We start from the raw sequence: 9,357 nt of genomic DNA, 5'->3' as shown, positions 1-9,357 counted from the left end.
AAGTGCTGAAAATAGTGGTCACAATATTTTTATATGACCCTGAGACAAATGAGACAAAGCACAGTAGATAAGCTGCAGTTTGGGTGGTTGTTTAGTCAAACTTACCTTATAAGTGGCCGTGTTGTGCTTCTGGATGTGCAGGACTTGTCTGGTTTAAATGTGAGAGAATGCTGACTGTTGTGGCTGTCTCACTTCTTCACCTTAGATCTATTCAGTGCTGGACAGCCATGAAAAATATGCATAGCTCTCTGATCTTCTCACATGCAAAAATTTTTTTTTTTTTAAATTACATCAAAAACACCACATTAAAAACCAATAACACCACCTCACATGTTGAAAAAGCGCTCTCTCTCTCTCCATAGATAGGAAGCATATCACAATCTTTTACAGAGCCCTGAACTTAAACTCACCTCTATCATCACAGCCCACAAGGCAAGCATGGGAGAGGGATTTAAACATCACCATCGGCGAATTCGAGTGGCAAAAGGTTTGGTCCAATGCTATGAATATTTCTGTGTGCAATCGGACCAGGTCAATACAGCTCAGAATTGTGCACCGTATCCATATAACACCTGCCATTAAGAACAAAATAGACCCCAACGTTTCACCACTGTGCTGGAAATGTAAATCTGAGATGGGTAGTTATGTTCACTGCATGTGGTCTTGTGTTAAATTGCAGCGATATTGGTCCAGCATTGTAAATGTACTGTGCTCTATTTTCAAAATCCCAATCCAGCTGGACCCCAAGTGTCTCTTACATGGTCTAACAGACAAAGGTATCACCAACAGAGATCACAAGAGGCTTTATAATATCCTGACCTTTGCTGCTAGGAAAAATATCCTATCCTTTTGGATTGATGAGTCCGCCCCAACTTTAAGCTCATGGCACAATATAATCAGGGACTGCATTCCGAGTGAACTAATTACCTGTATGTCTCACTCAAGAGTGAATGCATTTTACAGAGTCTGGGATCTTTATTTACAACATGTTGGTCCTACTGTATCATCAACGCTTTTGCGGGGATTCCCGAGGTCAGCGTGATATGCTTTGTATACAACCTGTTCATCTTCTTGTACTGGGATGTCTGTGTTCTGAGCTGATACCTTATGTGGTTACTGTCAAGAATTGAGAAGTATCTTAATCTAGACAAATGTTTATAGTGCTGTATGTGAGCTATTGTGTTGTTGTGTTTGTCGTTTGTTTGAAAATACAATAAAAATATTATTTAAAAAAAATGTAATATCTAAGGCTGGGCAACAGCTGGTGGTGGTGTCAATTTGTATCGGATGGCATCACTGCCTGCGTCGACTGGCACTGTATCCGTCTGTGCAGAGGAGATGCCAAAGATAGCTCTGTGTGTGTGTGTGTGTGTGTGTGTGTGTGTGTGTGTGTGTGTGTGTGTGTGTGTGTGTGTGTGTGTGTGTGTGTGTGTGTGTGTGTGTGTGTGTGTGTGTGTGTGTGTGTGTGTGTGTGTGTTGACGTTGGCATCAAGCTTTACACTTCACACGTGTAATTGTAGACTTGTATAATACACACTACAATTGTCACAGTACTACTAAATACTGACAAAATAATGTTAAGAGTCAAAATGCTGACAGACAATTTACAGTGAACAATCAAAGAGTATCAACTCCCCCCCAGGCAGGCACTCAGTCGGTCTCATGGCCACAGGCTGTCTATTCATGAAACATATTCATTTTAAATAATCCAACTTCCATTAATCAAACCAATCCAACCATCCAGACAACATGTATACAAGGCAAGCAGGACACACTAACTAATTTGCTGAAAACTCAGTGTTAAACCTCCTCCTATCCAGCAAACATCACCATCAACGGTCTTACCTGAATCCTTTGACTGTCCTTCTTCCTCCATTTTATTTTACTTTTGTTTTCCCACCCATAGGGATTAATAATGTTGTGCTCATTGACAGGAATAACGTGTAGCTGTAGCTTGTTCAGTCACGCTTGTCGCAGGTGTTTCGAATTATCTCACGTCCCTGTTAACTAGTGACCATCTAGTTCTGTCGGGGGTGGAATATCCTATGTAGGGAACCAGTTAACACGAAAACCACTTAATCCGAAACACTAACCCGCCGCGTCGCTTTACCTTATAATAATTATATATAATGAATTAATATGATGACATAATTATTAATACAAACAAATCATATAATTATCAATATATACATATATATCAACAAACTTTTAAAAATGTTAGTTTTTTTTTTAATGGTTTCCATTTTTAACCAAACATTAAAATGGCAGAAATATAAATAATTCATAGCATAATTTTTCCCCAAATAAGCTTGACTTTGCAGTTACAGAAAACCAATGTTTTTGACACATTCACTGTCGAGACATCGCTGCTGATGGAGCTTCCGGAAGCTTCCGGAAGCTGCCGCAAGGTAAGCGACAGTTAGACTTTAATTGGACGCTGCTAGCTGTTAGCCCCGCTAGCATTCAGTGTCGCAGCAGCCATTGGAACGTTGGGTGCAGTTCACAACCGGAGCAGAAACGGCCTACAGAAACTTGATTCTCAGCAAACAATTTTTTCCTCCAGCCTTCAACAACCAAAGTAAGATATGATGCACTGAGATTTACAGTTTATTTTAACTTATTTAACTTATGTCAGTTAATGCAAACTTATGTCACTTAATGCAAACATCCAATTTTTAACAAAGAAAGTGCGAAAAGTATCATTTCACACTATAAAACTGATGTAAGTTAAAATATCCATAAAAATTGGTCACACGACTATCGAATAACATTTGTTTGAGAATACAAATCCATCAAGGTTTGATGCTAGCTGCTAAAGCTAACATGCGATGAACGGAGGCCGTCTCCAAGGCAACAGATACGAACACCTGCAGTTTTACAGCTACTTTCTCACTATTAATGGCACTTTTTCCACAAATATTGTTTTTATTATACACATATGTATCACCTCTCTCTCTCAGACACACTCATAGAAAAAATTAAGAGATATTGCTATTTTAACTCACTTGGCAGTGTCACTAAGGAGGCTATGCTAGCCAGCACCTAGTGGTAGCCACACTCAAAATTAATTCATTAATGTCCAAATGATGTTTCATCTCCTTTGTTATCTGTGTTTAAACACTCAGCTACATCTGTCTACAAAAAGTGGAGTACAGATTGAGTGTTTTCTGAAGGTTTTGTGCTGCTGTCTGGCGTGTGACCACTTTTACAAACAATTGTGATCAGAAGTGATCAGGGTGGAGCTGTTGACATGTTTTTGGGCCTGTGAGCAGGTTGAACTGTTATGTGTCAGAGGAAGTTTATATACAAGGAGCTTTACGGAGTTTTGTTTGACTTATCTGATTAAGAAATGTTACCACTTGTGTTGATATATACTGCTGTGAAATCCTAAATTCAGTCATTTCTGATGTGAAAAAATATTAGTTCCAGTGTATATATCATTTTTCTTGTAACACATTTGGCTTTAAAATGACAACCTCATTCTAATATTCAACGCTTTTTCCATCTCTAGAATGAAAGTTGTTGAAGAGCAGCAGAATCCACTGGTGCCAGACCTGATGCAGGTCCTGGAGGAGGCACATCACCTGCCACAGTATGTTTACAAGTAGCATTTAACACAATGTCTTTTTGATCAGCATTAGTCGTTGCTACAGCTATTGATCAGTTGTGTTTATATACTGCTGTGAAATAATAAATTCTGTCATTTCTGAAGTTAAGAACTATTAGTGTTCATATTATTCTTTAACATGTTTAGCGTTAAAGTGACTGTGAAACTCATCCTAATGTTCAATGCTCTTTCCATCTCCAGAATTAACCACACATGCAGGGCGATTGTGGAAGAACCGTTTCCGGACGAACTGCTTGAGTTCATATTGACAGGAGGAGGCGACCAGGCAGACGTCGCTCTCCAGCCTCCTGAGGCGACGTCCAAACCACCTGCTGGAGTCGTCCTCCGTCCGGTAAGTGCTCAACTGAATCCATGTCACTCAGGACATCAAATCAGGCCAGAAATCTGGGTGTTGATCTGGACTGTAATTTCAGTTGTTAAGATGTTAAAGATGTACAGCAATGTGGGACTGTTCAGGAGATGAAATATAAATTAAATGTCCACAACTGATGGTTGATCATTGAGTTTTAAACGTTTATTGCGATCGATAGAATACATCTTTCAATTACACAACAAAATATGCTTTAAAAAAAAAGACACTTGATCCAAATTACATTGAATTTAATGCAAGGGATTATTTAACCCTTTAATCAGTCCACAAAAACTGACCTTTCCTCCTTCAATTATCCTTTAAATATCACCTCACGACACGTGTGTGTTGCCTCATAATCAAAGTGATGTGGTGTCTCTTGGTGTTGATCTTAACACTCTCAACTTGTGGAACTTGTGCATTTAACACTTTTCCTTTGTCTACAGTGTTTTGTGAACCTCTCACTGAGTGTCGCTCCTGCTCCTGCTGTCAGCGGCCCTTCAAGGTGAGTTCACTTTCCACTTCTGGCTCTAAATACACTTCTGGCTGTTTGTACCTGCATGAACATCATGACATTCAGCTCGTTTCCCAGAGCTTTTCTTCAAGCTCTGAGTCACTGCACAGCTAGAAAACCTCTGTTTATTGAGTCTCAGTGAGGCCTGAGTGTGAATCACATGTTTGGGTGTCACACCATAACATCCTATTACATGTCGATTTATGTTTGAAATCTTCCTGAATGCTTCTCTGAACGTTTGTTTTTGGTGCCTGCAGAAAACGAAGGCGGGGCAACGATGATGGCGATGCAGGCAACTACATCAAAAAACCGCCTAACGCATACATGCTCTTCTTAAAAGAGAAGAGAGTCATCGTTGCCACCGAGCTGGGCCTGACAGGGAGCGCCACTATTAACACCGAAGTGGGAAAGAGGGTAAGTCGTCTGCTCCTACATTTTAGAGATACAAATTCATTACTCATGTTTAGAAGCTGGCTTGTCTTTGTGTGTCTGTGCTGACAATGTGTTGTCATGTGTCCACAGTGGAAGTCGTTATCGCGACATAAGCAGGAGCGGTACTATGAGGCAGCCAGAGCCGAAGCTGAGCTGCATGAGGCCAAATACCCGGGCTGGTCGACCGCCTCCAATTATGTATGAACTCTCTCCTCACCTTAAACTCATTAATGTTAATAAGACGTCACTAAAACTGCTCAAGAGTTGTTTTTTTTTTTAAATCAACTTAGTTATTAATGTATTTTCTGTTTTTAGGGGAGGAAGAGACCACGAAAAAGGTCGTACCAGTAATGAGGGTACAAACACCCCACAGGCCCAAAGCCCACTTGTTTTAAACTGGATGATGTTGGTCGGATCCAACAGTTCCAGCCACAAGTCGGCTCCATCACACACAGTGCCCTGCTTCCACCTCAGAAACCTGTAAATAAAAATTAAAAAAACAAAAATCACTCTCATGCTATCATTTTTTTTAATGACCATATGAGGAGTAGCATTATTTTATTGTGGTGGGCACCTGGACGGAGGTTCTTGCAATGGAGTGGGTGTGTGGGTGACGGGGAGGTGTTAAAAGAGGACATCCAGTCACGCAGGGGAAAATGTTTGACAGGTGAACTGTCCTGCCGCTGGAGGCAATAAAGGAAAGCAGACTGGACTCCTTCCTTCCTCATCTACTTTCCTATTTTAAATTGAATGCAGCATCATTTCTGTTTGGTAAACAACCTTCAATAGATGTGGGATAAACCTTGGTCCAGCAGGAAGTGAATTTGAATTCTTTAAATCTCAATTGGAATGGTCCAATTTCAAATTGAATGGGAATCACAATAAAGTCATGATGACTCCTGGTATTTGTACCGGGATGCTAGCCGGCCAGTTGACCACCGGGAACATCGTATTTCCAGTTAGGATTTGTATCGGAGGAGTTTATGCCAGGTAAAAGTTGTAATTACTGTCATAAAAGCCATTTCTTCTCATCTGTGTTCGACTAGTTTAGCCTCGTGCAGAGTCCAGTATGTGTGGTATAAAACATTGAATCGTAAAACTGAATTTTAATGGAGAGAAGTGAATGAATTCAGGAACTCTTATTTTATTTAATGAAATACAGTTTAGATTTTATTCATGCATTCATCTGTGTTCAAAGTTCAAATCAGGAGGACTTGCTCCACTCAGGCTCCAAAAGCACATGTATGATCACAGACAGCGCCACCTGGGGGACAACAACTCTGCTTGTTGCTTTAATTCTGCTTAATGTGGAGGCACTGAAAAACTGGATCTTTGTTAAAGCAGGACTGGTCCTTCCAAGATGTTTTGTTAAAGAACAGATTCATCTCTGATTCAGGAGTAGAGAGACAGCATAATCTATAAATGACAATGCCAGCACCCATTTTTCATACATATACATGTTCCCCTTTAAGCATATAGGGGACATAATAAACACCTGATAAACATGCATATAAAAGACAGGTAATTGTAATTCTTCTCAGGTGAGGCTGCACATACAGCTTTGGGGGCCCCCTGGTGGCCTGAAGGCCCTCGGCACACACCTCATCCGCCTATAGGAAGTACTTTCCCTGATCTTAGACATCAAATAACCTCATATATGTCCTTGGAAAACCTCAATAAACCCCAGCTAATAATTGAACTGAGGATATTCTAGGTGTATTGCAGAACTTCTATCCACTACACCATCATAAGCCCCAGCAGACTGATTCAGACAAATCCCATTTATTCACAGTAACCACACTTCAGAACATGTGTAGCCATAAACTGAGGTCTGCCTTCACTCACCCCGAAGCAAGCTGTCCCCCCAGGGCTTAGGCTTGTGCCGAAGACTGGGACATTGTCAATCTTATTTCTTCTTTCCGATGCTTCCCAGCTTGACGGGACATGGATGGAGCTCAAGTACATCAACACAAGGCCAACTGGACACGTACACTCCAAAACTCCTGGAGATATTTGGGACAAAGGACGGGGTTGAGTCATGCTGGATTCACCCGGTCAGGAAAAGTTGCAGGGACATTAATGTAATTTGGGCTCATACACACTGAGAGACAAAATATGACACTATGTGAACAAATATAATGTTTTCTACTATTGGCCCATGCCCTATTGTGAGAAAAAAATAACACTTGATATGAACGAATAAATGCTATTCTTACCATCCGTCAGTAGATAGCAGCAGAGGCCCTATAATGAAAGACTTGGCTTCAGTATGAAAGCAGGAGAGCGCATGAAAGTGCTGAAAATAAACTTTTTAAAAAGTTTGCTTCCAGATTCTTATATAACAGGTTGAAAACCTTAAAGAAAAGAGTAAAAAAGAGACAAAAGAAAAAAGCTCTGTTCAAATGTTTCCAATGAATTACCATGAGCTTCTTATCATTTTTATTAATTAATTTATCAACTGAAATATCTGCTATCTGCCACCATGTTTCAACCTAAATTGTTTTCTATCTGTACAATTAAATCATGTACCTAAACATACTTATTTTAACCCTTAAATCAAAGTCTAACTTTTTACAATGCATTTGACCCATAAATGTATTTATTCATTTTAGTCTTTATGTAAATGTATTTATCTAACTCAACCAAAAATCATTACTCTCAACATTGTAGTAATTTTATCCTTCATTGTTTTAACCAATTGCACTATAAAATCACAATATGTATATGTATCTCAAGTGGACCACACGGCACCCAGTAACGGTGAATTTTGCCTAAATTAAGCCTCTGCTAACAGATTGGTCAGGCCAACCACTATGGTAGTAGAGTTTATCCTTAAAGTTGGGTCAAATGACATGTAAATCAAAATAGTTCACCAAATCTGAAGCCACTCACCAACAACGTCTCTGAGCTCCTCCACTGCATTCTCTGAGTGTCTAACCACACAGGTGCGATCGATTTTAAATCAGGGTAGGAGTCGCACAGGAGGAGCTTAGAGCTCAGGCCCTCCCCTTATGTTGGGCTCCATCTCCTGTCTAAATGTGGCACTACCCCGACATCTGACCCAAGCTGAAGTGAAAAGAACAGGTTAGACTTGAGGTGTTTTCTTCAGTGTTTCCCTTCTTCCTGCTTGGAAAACCAGACATCACCCCATTTAATCATTGGTGTATGTCTTTTTTCCTCTCTCTCTCTCGGACCACATCAACGTGTCCTTCTGACAGACACTGAAGACAAAGCACAAAGGTCAGAGTGCCACGATTAGGAACATGTCACCAGGATTCATTAGCAGTTCTCTACAAGGTGCCTTTGAATGAAATACATTATGTAGAAAACCTGGGTAGTGTGCAGTCTCCAGGTTGCAGTTTCTCTCTCATGAACAAAAACATCTACTGCTGATTGGAGCGAGAGAAAGACCTTCAAAAGGTGTTTCAGGGAGACTGAAGCTCAGTCGTGCAGCTGCTCTTCTATAATGTATAACCAGACTTTATACAGGATGACACATCCAACTCAGAATGAAGGAGACTGAAGCACCAGAACTCAAACATTGTTTTATGAATTGTTTTATAAGTATTGCAGCAGGTCATCTGTCCACCACAGGTCTTACACTGCAAAAAAAAAAACGCACAAAGAACAATCATTTGGTCATAAGTTAAAAACTAAGGCCAAGTTGGAATCCCCCACTGACACTGTGGTTGTCAAAGTGTGGGCGAAACCCCCCAGGGGATGCCAGGGACGTTTAGAGGAGAGAAGCAGCAGGACGACTATCAGTCATGCCTTTTTCCAGCAAGATTGATTTTTTTTCCCCCCATCAACTCATTTCTATTAGGAATTTTTGTGATGAAAAGAAGCAATTGGATGTTAAAACTTTCCATCTGTCTTCTATACTGCTTTATCCAGTTCAGGGTTGTGAACCGAGGCCAAAGCCGGGGTGGGTGAAACCATGAATAATTCAATTAAAGCAGTCACACTTATTACTGAATTTGTCAGCAGTGTAATGGAGATCAATTCCAAGCATAAACTGTGTAACAATGGTGAAACACTACAGATATATCGACTTACCAAGTACTTCAAGTGCAAACCTCTAACACAAATAGGTATGATTTTTCACTTATGAATTTAAACTACCATGAACACTTACAGCATGTTTTATAATGCGACAACAATGAGGTGATCTGACTTCCAACTCTCAAACTGTCACTTGGCCTGGTGGCGTGAAATAAAGTTTGAATTCTGGAGGGGATTTCATCCTCACACACTTTGAGAACAAATGAATTGAACCTGAAATGTACATTTTTGGTTTGTGGAAGAAAAACCTCACAAACTCCACACAGGCACAGTAATAAGATGTAAACTCCACACAGAAGAAACACGCGAACAACAATTAGACGATGTCCTCTGCAGGGAAGGCAGGGAAGTGATCCATGACAGGGCAAACAC

The sequence above is a fragment of the Blennius ocellaris genome (assembly GCF_963422515.1).
Source record: "Blennius ocellaris genome assembly, chromosome: 18".
NCBI classification, from domain to species: Eukaryota; Metazoa; Chordata; class Actinopteri; order Blenniiformes; family Blenniidae; genus Blennius; species Blennius ocellaris.
This window is presented reverse-complemented; position numbering follows the sequence as displayed.